Below are 17,474 nucleotides of genomic sequence, written 5' to 3' on the forward strand. Positions count from 1 at the left end.
ACCCAATAGGGCTGTTCTGCCCCAATAAGGGGTAATTATATCTTAGTTGGGATCAAGTACAGGTACTGTTTTATTATTACAGAGAAAAGGGAATCATTTAACCATGAAATAAACCCAATAGGGCTGTTCTGCCCCAATAAGGGGTAATTATATCTTAGTTGGGATCAAGTACAGGTACTGTTTTATTATTACAGAGAAAAGGGAATCATTTAACCATGAAATAAACCCAATAGGGTTGTTCTGCCCCCAATAAGGGGTAATTATATCTTAGTTGGGATCAAGTACAGGTACTGTTTTATTATTACAGAGAAAAGGGAATCATTTAACCATTAAATAAACCCAATAGGGCTGTTCTGCCCCCAATAAGGGGTAATTATATCTTAGTTGGGATCAAGTACAGGTACTGTTTTATTATTACAGAGAAAAGGGAATCATTTTTAAAAATTTGAATTATTTGCTTATAATGGAGTCTATGGGAGACGGCCTTTCCGTAGTTCAGAACTTTCTGGATAACAGGTTTCCAGATAAGGGATCCCATACCTGTGTATAAATATAATTATATGATAAAGCAATCTTGTATCTTTTATGCTACAAATGTATTGATTCAGGAAAGGGTGAGGGGTTACAAGCAGAGGAGGTAGAGTTAAGCAGCCAATGATTGGTACTAGAAGTATAATTTCCCATAATTCCTTTAGGAAAGGGCTTGGGACAGGCTTGATACCATTTACCTGCCTATAATGGTTGGGAGAATGGTTCGCTCCAAGGCAAAAGTGAACACCGTTCTCATATACATGGATTCCTCTCAAAGGGAGCAATCACTATCATCATCCTCACTAATTTCTACAGTACCAGTAAGAGCTTTACAACAACATTGTAACAAACAGGGGACTTATAAATAAACAAGGCTAATATAATAATATTATTAAGAATAAAGAGACCGACCTGCTCACAAGAACTTACAATCTAAAGGGATGGGTATAAACCTGCCATGAGGTTGTTGGGAAAAGTTGGTGATTCTTTGTAGCGTTTTGACTGCTGATAAATTCGGGTGCATCATTCAGTTTTCTTTATACAGGTAGGTCTTTGGGGGGGACTTTTAAGATACAGGAAGAACAGTACAGTTCAGTAGGTCCTGGCAGGGAATTCCAGCAACAGGCAGGAACTGTATGAAATAAAATACATTCTGTTATAATCATTTCAGTAATAAAATTGGGGCTTATGTAACTTTTTACAGATATGCAATTCAGCTTAAAAACATGGTATATATTTGAATATGCAATGATTGCTGCATGATGGGCATGAAAAGTGGCAGAAACTCACAGCATTGTGATTTCAAATGTATTGGAGTGTCTTATCCCTTATTATGCCTGTAAAAAGCTTTCCTACCACTGATGTCAGACTAACAGGCCTATAGTTTTCAGGCAGAGCGGGGGATCCCCTTTAGAATAAAGGCAACACATCAGCAACACCCCGGTCTCTCAGCACCATAGCAGAAATCAATCATGGAAAAATTAAGGGGGAACTCCACCCAAACACAAATTAAGCTTTTTGAAAACCAAAGATAATTTCAAGCAACTTTGCAATATACCTGTACATCAGTTTAAAAATATGCAGCCCTTTTCATGATTTTTAATGTAATAATACGGTTTGGAACAGTTCCCTAAGCCCCGCCCCCCTGCTGATCTGGCTGACTACTTTGAGACTCAAATAAAATGTAACAGTAGTCGAATGTCCTCAGTCTGCCTTCAGCCTGCATCCTCCCAATCCCACAATGCCCTGCACACATGATGGCAATAAGGAAAGAGACATCACAGTGCAATGCATTGTGGGTTATGTACTTCCTGCATGCTGTCTGTAAGCTGTGGAGAAGTTGTTACAATTTGTAACATCAGTGTTTTAGTCCCTCCTTCCCTGCCAGGATTTCATATGATGCAGAAAGAGAAGAACTGTTTTGCAGCTGGATTTCAGCATATAAAAATGATATTTATTCATACTTTTTGAAGAAACAGATTACAGTGAGAGGTATATTAGGGGCTTCTGTGTTGTCCTAAATATATTCTCCTAACTATGGACCATGCCTCCTAACTATGAATTCTAATTCAAACTCCTGGACAAAGCATGAATAGCATGAATAGGGCCATAGACAACAGAAGAGGAATGTTCTTACCCATAGTCCTGTTACTGCATGTGATTTGTGGGTCAGGGACACATTTCTCCTGATCTGCAAGGGATAGATAATGATAAGTAATGATAAGTAATGATAGGTAATGATAGATAATGATAAGTAATGATAGGCAATGATAGGTAATGATAGGTAATGATAGGCAATGATAGGCAATGATAGGTAATGGCGAAGAGAACACTCACAGGTACAATCATATATAGTAATCAGAACCCAAAGCAAGTCTACGAAAAAAATAATCTCATATTTTTGCAACAATGTGTGTGAGGGGGGTACTGTTTTACATTTTTACCACAAGATGGCAGCATTGGACAGCCTTTATATTGTAACATTATAGCAATATAAGATCCGTGACATAGGGGCACATTTACTAACCCACGAACGGGACGAATGCGTCCGATTGCGTTTTTTTCGTAATGATCGGTATTTTGCGATTTTTTCATATTTTTGGGGTTTTTCGTAGCCATTCCGAAAGTTGCGCAAAGTCGCGATTTTTTCGTAGCGTTAAAACTTGCGCGAAACGTCGCGCCTTTTAAGTTTTAACGCTACGAAAAAGGCGCGACTTTTCGCGCGAGTGTTAACGCTACGAAAAAATCGCGACTTTGCGCAACTTTCGGAATGGCTACGAAAAACTTGCGTTTTTTCGCAAAAATCGTAAAGACGCCGAAAAAAATCGCAAAAAATACGAAAAAGTCGCAAAATGTTTGTTTTCCAATCGGAATTTTTCCAATTCGGATTCGAATTCGTGTCTTAGTAAATCAGCCCCATAGGGTCTGGTAATTTGTTAAATGGAATTGCCAGTACACAAGCCCCCTTTTCTAATGTGATGCTTTTTATTCTTTAAATTACTCTAAAGTCTCCCAACTTCTCTTGTCATACCCACACTGACCCTATTCCTTCTTTTCTACTTTGCAATTCTATTGAAACTCTTACTCCGGCTCTTACCTATCCATCCCATTGTTCCCCTTGCTTCTGGAATATACCCTTGGCTTCTGTGTCTAGTCTATTTTTGAAAAGGCCGTGCTTGACCCATCCCCTCCTGTATCCCAGATACCACTTGCCTATAACAGTGTTTTTCAACCTTTTTTGGACAAAGGCACACTTGTTTCATGAAAAAAATCACGAGGCACACCACCATTAGAAAATGTTAAAAAATTTAACTCTGTGCCCAGCAGCAGTGCCCCCCTAGTACATTGGTGCCAAGAGCAGTGCCCCCCTAGTACATTGGTGCCCAGCAGCAGTGCCCCCCTAGTACATTGGTGCCAAGAGCAGTGCTCCCCTAGTACATTGGTGCCCAGCAGCAGTGCCCCCCTAGTACATTGGTGCCAAGAGCAGTGCCCCCCTAGTACATTGGTGCCCAGCAGCAGTGCCCCCCTAGTACATTGGTGCCAAGAGCAGTGCTCCCCTAGTACATTGGTGCCCAGCAGCAGTGCCCCCCTAGTACATTGGTGCCAAGAGCAGTGCCCCCCTAGTACATTGGTGCCCAGCAGCAGTGCCCCCCTAGTACATTGGTGCCAAGAGCAGTGCTCCCCTAGTACATTGGTGCCAAGAGCAGTGCTCCCCTAGTACATTGGTGCCCAGCAGCAGTGCCCCCCTAGTACATTGGTGCCAAGAGCAGTGCTCCCCTAGTACATTGGTGCCCAGCAGCAGTGCCCCCCTAGTACATTGGTGCCAAGAGCAGTGCCCCCCTAGTACATTGGTGCCCAGCAGCAGTGCCCCCCTAGTACATTGGTGCCAAGAGCAGTGCCCCCCTAGTACATTGGTGCCAAGAGCAGTGCCCCCCTAGTACATTGGTGCCCAGCAGCAGTGCCCCCCTAGTACATTGGTGCCAAGAGCAGTGCCCCCCTAGTACATTGGTGCCAAGAGCAGTGCCCCCTAGTACATTGGTGCCCAGCAGCAGTGCCCCCCTAGTACATTGGTGCCAAGAGCAGTGCCCCCTAGTACATTGGTGCCAAGAGCAGTGCCCCCTAGTACATTGGTGCCCAGCAGCAGTGCCCCCCAGTACATTGGTGCCAAGAGCCAGCCCCCCTAGTACATTGGTTCCCAGCAGCAGTGCCCCCATAAGTCAGTGTGCCCCGTGGCCCCCCCTAATACATTGGTGCCCAGCAGCATTTTACTTCTGCTCTTCGGCGGCTTCAGCAGCATCTTCCCCTCACGCGCGCCGCCTCTGCACTTCTGCCTACATGCGACCGCACACAGGCCCTTTTATAACGTTACGCCCCGTGCGTACTGACGTCACCCGTACACACGGGGTGCAACCAATGACAGGGCCCGGATTTTTTTTTAAAGTAAAAATTGCGGCCCTGCCTACGGCACACCAGGCAACATCTCGCGGCACACTAGTGTGCCGCGGAACAGTGGTTGAAAAACGCTGGCCTATAACATACAGTTTTCTCCCTTTGCACACACACAGCAGCCCCATGTGAAATTTCAAAATTAAACACAAAAAAATCTGTTGACCATAAACACAGTTGGAATCTACAAAGGGATTTATGCAGAGGGAGAAGTACAGTATTCTAGAATGGCCGTCACAGTCCCCCGACTTGAATATCATGGGAAATCTATGGGATGATTTGCAGCAGGCTGTCCCTGCTCGGCAGCCATCAAATTGACCTGAACTGGAGAGATTTTGTATGGATAAATGGTCAAAAAAATGCGGGTGAGTTTTTCTGTATTAAGTTCTAAACTCACATTTAGCTATACAGGTATGGGATCCCTTATCCAGAAACCCCTTATGCAGAAAGCTCGGAATTACAGAAAGCCTGTCTTCCATAGACACAATTTTAATCAAATAATTAAGAATTTTAAAACTGATTTCCTTTTTCTCTGTAGTGATAAAACAGTACCTTGTAATTGATCCCAACTAAGATATAATTACCCCTTATTGGGGGCAGAACAGCCCTATTGGGTTTATTTCATGGTTAAATGATTCCCTTTTCTCTGTAGTGATAAAACAGTACCTTGTAATTGATCCCAACTAAGATATAATTACCCCTTATTGGGGGCAGAACAGCCCTATTGGGTTTATTTAATGGTTAAATGATTCCCTTTTCTCTGTAATAATAAAACAGTACCTGTACTTGATCCCAACTAAGATATAAATATTCCTTACTGGATGCAAAACAATTCTATTGGGTTTATTAATGTTTTATTAATTTTTCAGTAGACTTAAGGTATGGAGATCCAAATTACGGAAAGATCCCTTATCCGGAATACCCTTGGTCCCGGGCATTCTGGATAGCGGGTCCTATACCTGTATCTGCTCCCAAGAGTCAGACTTAGAGATGTAGGAGGGACAGCATCTATCACTAGTCTGTACACTTGAGTCTCTATACTGAGGGTTTCACACCCAGGACTCTACTCTGTTTATCTCATCAGGCTACTCACTAAATACCCTGAACCTATCTCTCACATATAGAATAAGAATATCCTTACAACTAGCTTCCCCTATGGGGCCTACCTCCTCCCAGGCTCCTTCTTCCATCTTCCAGCCCAAACGGAATCCAAGAAGAACAGAGAAGAATAAAGAGAGTAAAGGTGGCCATACACGGGCCGACTATAGCTGCCGATATGGGTCCCTTGGACCGATTCGGCAGCTAATCGGCCCGTGTATGGGGAGAGCAGATCGGCCTGGCCGACCGATATCTGGCCTGAAATTGGCCAGATCTCGATCGGCCAGGTTAGAAAATCTGGTCGGATCGGGGACCGCATCGGCTCGTTGATGCGGTCCCCGATCCGACTGCCCCACTGCCGCCCACATAATCCGATCGTCTGGCCCCAGGGCCAAACGATCGGATTATTATTTTTTTTACCTAAATGGTCCCCGATATCGCCCACCTGTAGGTGGGGATATCGGGGGAAGATCCGCTCGCTTGGCGACATCGCCAAGCGAGCGGATCTGCTGGTGTATGGCCAGCTTAAGCCCTAGGAGCCTGTTTATATAGTAAAACAATGACCCCTCCTGGCCAGTTATGGAACTGCCTGGAACATACTCTACTACAAGATGAGGAAACTGTTTCTCCTCCTTATTGCAATTTAGGACCCTATTAAGCTGCCTATAACCTTTTAGGGGGGCTACACTTAATACTGGTTGAATTTAATAAACTGAACACAAGGCCTCTAGTTTTTTAGCCATCCCCTTGCCCACCACACCCATACACCTTAAGTGGCAGGATAAACCTACTTACCCAAAGTCACATTAATGCATATTATTAGCGGCGCAGCGATGGGTTTCTCCTCTCCTACAAAGAATACATGGCAATTAGGAGAGGTCTCCAAGAAATACATATGGACACATATCTATATCTGTGAATATCTCTGAAACCACTCAAAACATAAAATGAATATAAATTGAGAAAGTGCTCAGAGAACCACATTAATAAAGGTTTACACAAATTTTAAGATAAGGAGGGCTCATCTGTGTCTACTGCAAAAAATAAATAAAAACCATAGATATTTCTTAATTAAAACAACAGGCAACACGTATCAAAACGTTAAGCACAAGCCCTATTCATTGCATTCATATTAGAGAGGGGGTATAATGCCCCTTTAATGAACGGAACTAATAACAGTGGTAGGTTCCCTCTCTATTCTATGTTTCACCCTTTACTGTACACAGATAAATATGACCAGGAATCCTTGTCTGTACTGATGAGCTGTAACGGTTGGAAATTGCTTTTCTGACAGGGCTTCATTTTTGGCTCATAGAGCTCCTATTGTCGGCATAGTTAAAGGGGAACTATCATGAAAACAAACAATTCCTATAAGTGTGTAGCGAGACATGTGACTTCTCCAATGGGCTGACTGTGAGACATTACAGGAAAGAGCGTGCTGTTTGGTTGTAGGTCGGTTCTGGGGTTTGGAATCTGTACAAGGTTTATAGAGAAGACTTACCTGCCTCATTCAGCTTCCCAATAATAACAGAATCTGAAATTAACCATAGAATAAAGCATAAATGGGCACAGGTGGTTCTTAAAATAAAAGATAACTTCTTTCTTAGTAAAAATGTGACTTTAATCTCTTAAGAAACAGGCACAGAAAATGTAGCGCAGTTGCCCAGCACATACCCACACATAGAACCTCCTACAGTGCTTGGCCATCAGCAGCCAGTGGAATGTATGCAGGCAGGCAGCTTGTCAGGGGCAGGTTTATCAAAATGTGAGTTTACAGCTTAATACATAAACACTCACCCATGTTCTATTCATTCCTATGGGGTTTTTAGAAGTGTATTTAGTAAATGGTGAGTTCTAACTTTCACCCATTGATAAAGAGCCTTCTAAAAATCCCATAGGAATAATTTGAATGGGGGTGGGTTTTTATGTTTCAAGCTCTAAACTCACATTAAGCTATATCTGCCCCCAAGGGTCAGACTCAGAGATGTAGGAGGGACAGCATCTATCACTAAGTCTGTACACTTGAGTCCCTATACTGGGGGTTTCACACCCAGGACTCCAGTGTCGGACTGGCCCACCAGGATGCCAGGAAAACTCCCAGTGGGCCCAGGTGTCAGTGGGCCCTCCTGCTTCTGAGCATTTGGCCTGTTTCATGGTCATTCCCTATTTCTGAATGGAAAGAAAGAGGAGAAATAGATGGAAGAATAAATGCTAGCATGTAAATAAAAGAGACTAGGAGAATAAAGTGCTTGAGTAAGTAAAGGAGGAAAAATAGTTTGGAGAGTGGGCCTATAGTCTAAGGGTTTCTGGTGGGCCCCTGGGGTCCTAGTCCGACACTGCAGGACTCTAATCCTTCTACTTTTCTCATAAAATCCTCAGGCTGATCACTAAATACATTGAAACTATCTCTCGCATCTACAATCAGTTATAAAAGAGAATATCCTTACAACTAGCTTCCCCTATGGGGCCTACCTCCTCCCAGGCTCCTTCTTCCATCTTCCAGCCCAAACGGAATATAAGAAGAAAGATGGTAACCCCTAGGAGCTTGTTTATGTAATAGAACAATGACCCCTCCTGGCCAGTTATGGAACTGCCTGGAACATACTCTGATACAAGATGAGGAAACTGTTTCTCCTCCTCACTGCAATTTAGGACCCAGTTTAGCTGCCTATAACCTTTTAGGGGGGGCTGCCTGCAAACATGAAGAGTAAATACTTTAACAGTCCCCTACATGTAATATTGGTTGAATTTAATAAACCAAACACAACATGTATGGACTGTCTGTCTCAGTGCTGCTTTCTTTACCTTCCCCCAAGGCCTCTAGCTTTCCAGCCATCCCCTTGCCCACCCCACCCATACACCTGAGGTGGCAGGATAAACCTACTTACCCAAAGTCACATTAATGCTTATTAGCGGGGCAGCGACGGGTTTCTCCTCTCCTGCAAAGAATAAATGGCAATTAGGAGAGGTCTGCAAGAAAGACATATGGACACATACAATAAGTAATGAGCGAATATGTCCCGTTTTGCTTTGCCAAAAAATTTAGGAAAACACCTGTACTACACTGTAATACCAATCTGTTCTGCTGCCACCCTGAGCGTTTGTGGCGCTGGCCCATATGTTACAGAGCTGTGAGGGTTATATATACAGGTTCTGGCATGTTCTTGCCCAGAAAAAGCAATTTACAGTGTGTCTGGAATTACTTAAAGGGGAAGGTTTCTATATTGACCTTTTTTTTTACAAAAAACCCCACAATAAATATAAATTGAATTCTGCATATTGTTTTAATTAAAATAGCATATTCATAATTAATTACTATATTTAGGCACAGGGAAAAGTCTTGGTTTTGCTGAACTTCTCCCCACTTCTCCCCCATTTTGAGAGGTGAATAAACCCCAAGCTACGGCCTTGTTAGGCTTTAAAGAACCCAAAAAAGGAATCACCGTAAAGCAAAGTAATCAGGGTGCTCCCCTAAATACGTTTGCAATATACAGGGTGGGCGAATCCATTCCCATTATGTTAAGGTGTAGCCATATAAATGGCCCACCCTGTATACTTATTGGCTCTTGGTTCAACTGGGAGTCAGTGAGAGTGGCGTTAGCCAAAGCCAGGAAGTGCATAGACAGATATGGGGTTATGCAATAAAGGTTGCCCAGGTGCAGTAACCCATAGCAACCAATCAGCAGGTAGCAGGTTCGATATCTGTACAAGGTTTATAGAGAAGACTTACCCATCTGATTCAGCTTCCCAATAATAACAGAATCTGAAAGAAACAATAGAATAGAGCATTATCACTTATCTATTATTTATCACTTATTTACTATTTAACTGTGCTTTACTGATGGGCGAAATAATTCGGCAAATTTTTTTTTCCCCGTTTCTCGGATTTTTCTGCTGTTTCGCAAATCTTTTCAAAGATTCCCGAATTTTTCGGCAAAACGAAACGTGACAGATTCACTCATCATTGCTGTGCTTCTTTCCAATTCATATAAGGCTTCTTTTATCTTAAGCCCCCAGGATCACAGCCATTTATTTAACCCTTTATTGTCAGTGTCCTCCCTTCTACTCCAGTGAACCGCATTGCCTGGCAGCCAACTTGCCAAAATTATTTGGGACTGTGAGTTAAGAGGAGTTAAGTAAAAGGAGTTAGTATAATATTGCAGGTTTATATCTGTGTTGCTGCATATTCTATATAATAGTAATTTAAATTGTGTTACTGTTCTATAATAAGCCATAGTGAGTGGGTGTTTATTTCCTTGTCAATATACTGTATGCACTAGCATGAAACTAATAGACAATTTACTTATGAAACAGGGGACCAGGGAATGTGCATTGATCAATCCCTTTTGTCTTTCTGTATGTTTGTAGTTAATTTGGCCAGATCAGTTGCACTTCCATTGTATTTGTATACTTTATTTAGCCTTGGAGTGCTCCCACAACCTCTTTTTGTGTATTTATGTATTTTAGCAGATTTAATTCTGCAGGAAGAATGGCCAAACTTCCATGTGGGTTCAGCACCCCCACACCCGTCCCTTTAATGGTGGTCTTATGCCTTTAAAAAGAATGGGTGTTGGTTAATGGGCAGTCTTCTCCTCTACAAGCCGCAAGCGGGGGAGGATTTGGTCTGGGGAACCAGGCAATCTCTCTCTATATAAGCAAAAGGCATGGGAGTGACTAAGCCCTCTGATTCAAACCAGCCCCCAGGTCAAGAATGGCAATAGTGCACGGGAGTGCCAGCCTTTGAAAAATATGACCAGAGGTAAATAGATAGGACTGCCATACGGGGTTTACCTTGACGTGGTATGGTGGCTTACCAATCTTATGGTCATAATTTTGTAACTAAAAACCCCTGTTTCATGTCAATATACTGTATGCACTAGCATGAAACTAATAGACAATTTACTTATGAAACAGGGGACCACGGAATGTGCATTGATCAATCCCTTTTGTCTTTCTGGGTGTTTATTTCCTTGACTATTATATTACTGCACTTTCTATACAGTGAGTTATTGGTTGGCCCCTGCCTACTTAGAGCTTTGGGCTCAGCTTGCTCTTCACTTTGTACATCTTTTAGCCTCATTAGCAATGAGAAGAATCAAAGTTATCTGTATGTCTGGTTCAATAGTAAGGAGATAGCAACCTGTACTCAGGGGGTTACTGGGCCACAGGTAAGGGCTGGAATATGTGTCCTTGTTTGTGTGCATCAGACAAACAGCCACAATTATACTTGAATTATAGGAATTTCACTTAATTGTGGGTAAAAAAAAACAAGGTAACTTGCAGTGTATGAACAGGAGACTTGAGAAGAGGATGAGGAAGATGAACATCAGGATGTGAAGGCTTATTATAGCAATTAGGAGTTTCCTTTGTGCTTTCAGTCGTTCAGTTGCCTTCAGATCTGAAATAGAGACAAAGGCATAGATACAGCATTATACAGGGAATTCCTTATCCGTTATACAGGAGCAGCGCCCAGCTCCATGTTGTAGCTCCCACCCTTCCCAGCTACGGTCAGGTGACCCCAGTGGGGCCACTAAAAGTGCAACCATTTGGGGGTTTCACCTTGAAAACAAGTAAGTTGCAGGTAAAAACTAACCTTTGTTAAATGTATAATGAAGCAGTAGAATTCTTAAAGGAAAACTATACCCCCAGAATGAATTCATAACCAACAGGTAGTTTATATTATGTTAAGTTGCCTATTACAGAATCTCACCAAAATGGAATAAATATATACAGTATATATATATCAGTAAATATTGCCCTTTTACATCCTTTCCATTGAGCCGCCATTTAGTGATGGGCTGTGTGCTCCCTCAGAGATCAGCTGACAGGAAATAATGCAGCTCTAACTGTAACAGGAAGTAGTGTGGGAGCGAAAGGCAGAACTCTGTCCATTCATTGGCTGATGGGGCCTAGCATGTATGTGCATACCGCCCAACTGTCCCGCTTTCCGCGGGACAGTCACGGTTTTGGCAGCGCGTCCCGCTGTCCCGGATAGTTCCATGAATGTCCCGCATTTCCGTAATGCGGGACATTCATGGAACTATTCCGACAGCGGGACGCGCTGGCTGCAGTCAGGCGTTCCCCCAGTGGCTCCTCTCTATATGCGGCTCCTTGTTCGGCGGAGCCAGGCCCTTTTATAAGGTTGCGCCCGTGCGTATTGACGTCACACACACGCACGGGCGCAACCTTATAAAAGGGCCTGGCTCCACAGAACAAGGAGCCGCATATAGAGAGGGGGCGCTGAAGAAGAAGCGGCAGCATCGGCAGCATGTATGGAGGCACTGTATGGGGGGCACCTGTGTATGGGGGGGCTAATGTGTATGGGGGGACACTGTGGGGGGGGCTACTCTGTATGGGGGGCTACTCTGTATGGGGGGCTACTCTGTATGGGGGGGCACCTGTGTATGGGGGGCACCTGTGTATGGGGGCTAATGTGTATGGAGGGCTAATGTGTATGGGGAGCACTGTGTGGGGGGGCTACTCTGTATGGGGGGGCACCTGTGTATGGGGGGGCTAATGTGTATGGGGGACACTGTGTATGGGGGGGCTACTGTTTATGGGGGGGCTAATGTGTATGGGGGACACTGTGTATGGGGGGGCTACTGTGTATGGGGGGCTACTGTGTATGGGGGACACTGTGTGGGGGGGCTACTGTGTATGGGGGGGCTAATGTGTATGGGGGACACTGTGTATGGGGGGCTACTGTGTATGGGGGACACTGTGGGGGGGGGGCTACTGTGTATGGGGGGGCACCTGTGTATGGGAGGCTACTGTGTATGGGGGGGTACTGTGTATGGGGGGGCAAAACTGGTAGATAGTTAGAACTCACTTATAACTCACTGCCTTCTCTCTATATTTGTATTTTATATGTAGGAGTTGCTATATTGTTTCCCTTAGGTAGTACAGTATGAGGGTATAGCACATTTGCGTCTGATCCCGCCATTTCATCTATATAAAAGGAGTATTTTTTTTTAAAAATGGGGAGTGGCAATTGGGGCGTGGCCACACAAAGTGGGTGTGGTCAAAAAATTTGGCGCGCTAAATATTTTTGTCCCTCTTTTCATTTTTCAAATGTTGGGAAGTATGTATGTGTGCCTTGGCTTGTTTGTGTGCACTGTGAATCCTGTGATCCCAGAGGGCCGCCCTTAATCCTTAACATGGGAATCTTCTAAGTCTCTTAGATGGGAGTTGTAGTTCACCTTTAGTGTTGATATACTCTCCAGACTCCTCCTGCTAGTCACAACCCACAACAGCCCAGCCCCGGAGAAACAAGCCCACTCACAAATGTACTTACGGGAACTTACTCACTGATAAAGCAGGAGAACTAAGGGTGTAAATATTGTGAACTTGGAAGGGTGAATGATGGGGAAATAGAGGTGGAAAATAAAGGGAAATGGATAAAGTCAATGGAATATTAAACAGAGAAACAGAAAACAGTATAAAGGGAGAGCACGAGAGAGTATGAGAAGAAGAAAAGGGGAATATGTGAGGAAACAACTATTTTTTTTTTATCATCACTATTTTTGTGATGGGGAGACATGACTGAAGGGAAACATCTAAAGAGAAATATAAAGACATAAGATAAAGCGTGAGAAACATTTTGGGAGAAGAAAAACATAACCCACACAAAACACAAAGAGCAGAGAGACAACAACACAGAAACAGCAGCGCAGAAAGGGAAGTTGGGAATAAAATAAATAAAGAGACAGACACAGATCAATATAAAACAGGCTTCACATTCAGAGACAGTCACATTTGCCTAATGACATTATCCAAATGAAAATCTCCTCACTGGGCATGCAAATATCCCTCCTCAGCATTTATACCTCTGCCTCCCCTTCTTTATAACAGAGCGTCAGCTCTTCTCACACTGTCTCCTCCCGTCTGTATTTATATAGTAAAAGCTTTATTTCTGCTGTCTCTTCCTCCTACAACCTGCCTAATAGAGAATGCATTATTTACATTTTTGCTCTCTGCTGTGCAGGTTACATCTTATCCTCTCGAGATCCATATGCGCTCATTCCCACCAGATCTAATTCCACACGTTCTTATCTTCTCTTATCACTGATTTATACATCAGGGATCCCCAACCTTTCTTACTCGTGAGCCACAGCCAAATGTAAAAAGACTTGGGGAGCAACACAAGCATCATAAAAGTTCATGGAGGAGCCAAATAAGGGCTGTGATTGGCTATTAGGGGCCTCTATGCACCCTATCAGCTTACAGGGGCTTTATTTGGTAGGAAATCTTGTTTTTATTCAACCAAAACTTGCCCCCAAGTCAGGAATTCAAAAATAACTACCTGGTTTGGGGGCACTGAGAGCCACACCCAAGGGGTTGGGGAGCAACATGTTGTCCCCCGAGTCACTGGTTGGGGATCACTGTTATACATGGTCGTTTCTGGATATTTATGCCCATTTCATGCCTATTACATTACTTTCTTGGGCATTGCTATTCTCTGTACCTTTCTCTGGACTAAGCAGACATTATCAGCTCAAGCAACTATACTATACTAAAGGGTATACTAACTCTACTATGGAGCATATTTATTAAAGAATGAAGTTAGCATGGTCAAATACAGTGAAATTCCACCAGTCTCCATTCATTTCTATGGGATTTTTAAAACAGTATTTATCAATGAGTAAAAGTAAAAGTTCACCCTTTGATTAATATGCTTTGAAAAATAGCAAAGAAATGAATAGAGAGTGAATTTCAATCTTGTGGATTTTGTTAAGCTCTACCTTTACTCTTTCATAAATATACCCCTAAGTCAGAGTCCAAACACATGTGAAATGTTGGCAGGTTTGGTTGAGAATTAGCCAAGGGAAGACCAATGCCTTGATAAATAAGGTGAAATACAAGAATGAGAGTGGGAAATAGGGACAGAGACCAATGGAAACTGATGGAAAAATGTTTCTGTTAGCTCTGCTAATATATATATATATATATATAAAAAAAACCCCAAACAGATACCATGAGTGTGCAGTTTCCCAGCAGTGTTCTTTGATCTACCCCCCAGATTAAATGCTGGTTTCTATACTGTACAAGAGAGTATTGGCAAAGTACCATAATGAGAATATAGAGATTACATTTGGATTCTTCTCTTGGATCTTGATGAATCTCCTTCTTCTTCTTTAGTGGGGGCTCAGCGGGTTTCACCCTGCAGCCTCCCACATTTTGATATATATTGTCATCATCGTGGCACTGACATATTCCTGGGTGGGGGTGGAAATTCAAATGTAAATGATTACACTGTTTGAGATCCATTGTAGGTTCATTGCATCTAAAGGAATAAAACTGTAGGCTTTAGGGCCATAATGCAAATGTATTTTATTGTGTCTGTACTTGTCAGCCACATACCCTGCCCCTATTACTAATGTCTAAATCCCTCTAGCTCTGCCCCCTTATACCCTTATAATGTAATGACCTTTCAAGCTAATGATGTAATGGGGAAACATTGTATTGTCTATGTCACAGGGGTCCCCACAGGTCTTGGAGGTGCGGATAGAGTTGGAACCACCATTAACTACCCCAGTATCTCTTTCTAAACCAGAAAGGCATAGAAACATCACTGACCCGCATAATACAATACAATACTCAGATTTGTTTATGTTTGTTTGGATTTGTTTATGAGTAGGGATGTAGCGAACCTCAAAAAAAAAGTTCGCGAACCTGTTCGCGAACTTCCGCCGAAAATTGCGAATATTCGCGAACTTTGCGAACCCCATAGACTTCAATGGGAAGGCGAACTTTAAAACCTAGAAAACCCATTTCTGCCCAGAAAAGTGATTTTAAAGTTGTTTAAAGGGTGCCACAACCTGGACAGTGGCATGCAGGAGGGGGATCAAGGGCAAAAACCTCTGAAAAATTGACACACGCCGTTTTTCGAAATGATCGGTAATTTTGCGACTTTTTCGTATTTTCCGGCGCTTTCGTAAAGTTATCGTAAGTTTTGCAACTTTTTCGGAGCTTTCGTACCGTTATCGTAAGTTTTGCGACTTTTTCGGATCTTTCGTAACGTTATCGTAAGTTTTGCGACTTTTTCGGAGCATTCGTACCGTTATCGTAAGTTTTGCGACTTTTTCGGAGCATTCGTACCGTTATCGTAAGTTTTGCGACTTTTTCGGAGCTTTCGTAACGTTATCGTAAGTTTTGCGACTTTTTCGGAGCTTTCGTAACGTTATCGTAAGTTTTGCGACTTTTTCGGAGCATTCGTACCGTTATCGTAAGTTTTGCGACTTTTTCGGAGCATTCGTACCGTTATCGTAAGTTTTGCAATTTTTTCGGTGCCGGCGAACCCAAATTGCGAACATCACGAAAAGTTCGCGAATTTGCGGACTTGCGAACACCCGATGTTCGCGCGAATTAGTTCGCCGGCGAACAGTTCGCTACATCTCTATTTATGAGACTCGCTGTGGAGCAGTCTTTGCACCATAGGGCGCACCTAGTTCTGAATAACTGACTTATATTTATTTATTTATTTATTTTTTTGGATGGTATGCGCAGAGTTTATGTCAATACACATTCATCTGCCTACACATTTTTTTGTTTTGTTTTTTTGAGTTTTAAGTTTTTTTTTATAGAACATGGCAGGTTACATAATAATATTGCCATTGATACATGTAATTGTATACAGTTGCATCAATAAATAATAATAATCAATCCTGTTTCTTACGTAGAATTAAGGAGAAGGAAAGGTAAAAACTTAGTAAGCTTTATCAGAAAGGTAAATATGCCATAAGCACTTACAGAGTCCTCTATCAAAAGAAACACAGGATTTCTGGAAACATGTTCTTCAGTATCAGACTTCCTCTCTTTTAGGGCTCCTTCAGGTTTGGGGCTTGAGTCTGCTCAGTTCTCCCCCCTCCCATAAGAATGCCTAAGAACTCACTTCCCCCACCCTTAGGAATGTGTGATTTGAGCTTCCAATGGCTAGAGCAGCAGCAGGAAGCTCCCAAGACCAAGCTAAAATGGCAGCTGCTATTAGAGGGAGCTTCTAGGGCTCTTTACTCAGATATAATAAAGCTTTCTGCAGAATAAATATAGGGTTCTAGGTGGCACTAATGTGGCGAATCTATTGGCAGTAAAATGCCAAAATGACGTTCCTTCTCCTTTTAAAAGAGAAGGGGGAGGGGGAATGGGATGGGAAATACGTAAGTTGGGGTCCCAACCTACAGCATCATGTAAGTAGTTGATAGAATAGTAGTGTTTAATGATACAATCTTAATATGGTTATTTTTGTATAGTCAACTGTTATAAATTAGATCAGGGCCCAGTGGATGCAAGGAACCCATGGATATAAAACCATATACAAATTAGTTTCCTTGTGATAAAACTGGAATTCTGGTAAAATGCTGCATTGTTGTCAAAAAACATGAAGATTTAGGTCTATATTTTTGTACCTTGCATGTACTTGCATGTCACTAAAACACTATTTTGCCCAATCCTGCGCTTAAGGGCAAATGCCCATACCTGGTGCACTCTTACCTTCCAGTTTGTGCCTGTATGTTATATTTATTATAACACTTGTCCTCCCTGTGTATAATTCTGTATATTGTAAGATTACATACATACATGTACTGCTGAGTTGGTAAATGTTCCCTTATATCTCTTTCTTTTGTGTCTCTCTTTTGGTAGCTTTCTGTTTTTGTCTCTTTATCTATAAATCTATCATTCTCTCTCTGTAATCTTTATAGATACATTTGTCAATGTCTTTCTTTGACTTCTAAATATATTTATATATAAACAAGCAAATCTATATAAATGTCTACATATAGTACACACTTCATAGATAACATCACATAGGTTAAATAAAGAGACACATTCATTGACTACAACCTTTAAAATAACATAAGAAATACGATTAGTAGGCTCACAGGCACACACAGAGAGGTGCATAC

At 42.4% G+C, this 17,474-nt stretch overlaps 1 long non-coding RNA gene across 1 annotated transcript; it reads right to left on the bottom strand.

The window, feature by feature from the left end:
• Positions 1–515: 515 nt before the first annotated feature.
• Positions 516–6,423, bottom strand: LOC116409501. The gene is made up of 3 exons (XR_004221882.1): positions 6,370–6,423; positions 2,168–2,221; positions 516–1,162 (listed from the first exon to the last, which is right to left on the bottom strand). It is a non-coding gene; the product is annotated as an uncharacterized LOC116409501 (long non-coding RNA).
• Between the last annotated feature and the right edge of the window lie 11,051 nt (positions 6,424–17,474).

This window comes from Xenopus tropicalis, chromosome 3, assembly GCF_000004195.4.
Source record: "Xenopus tropicalis strain Nigerian chromosome 3, UCB_Xtro_10.0, whole genome shotgun sequence".
In the NCBI taxonomy this organism is placed as follows: Eukaryota; Metazoa; Chordata; class Amphibia; order Anura; family Pipidae; genus Xenopus; species Xenopus tropicalis.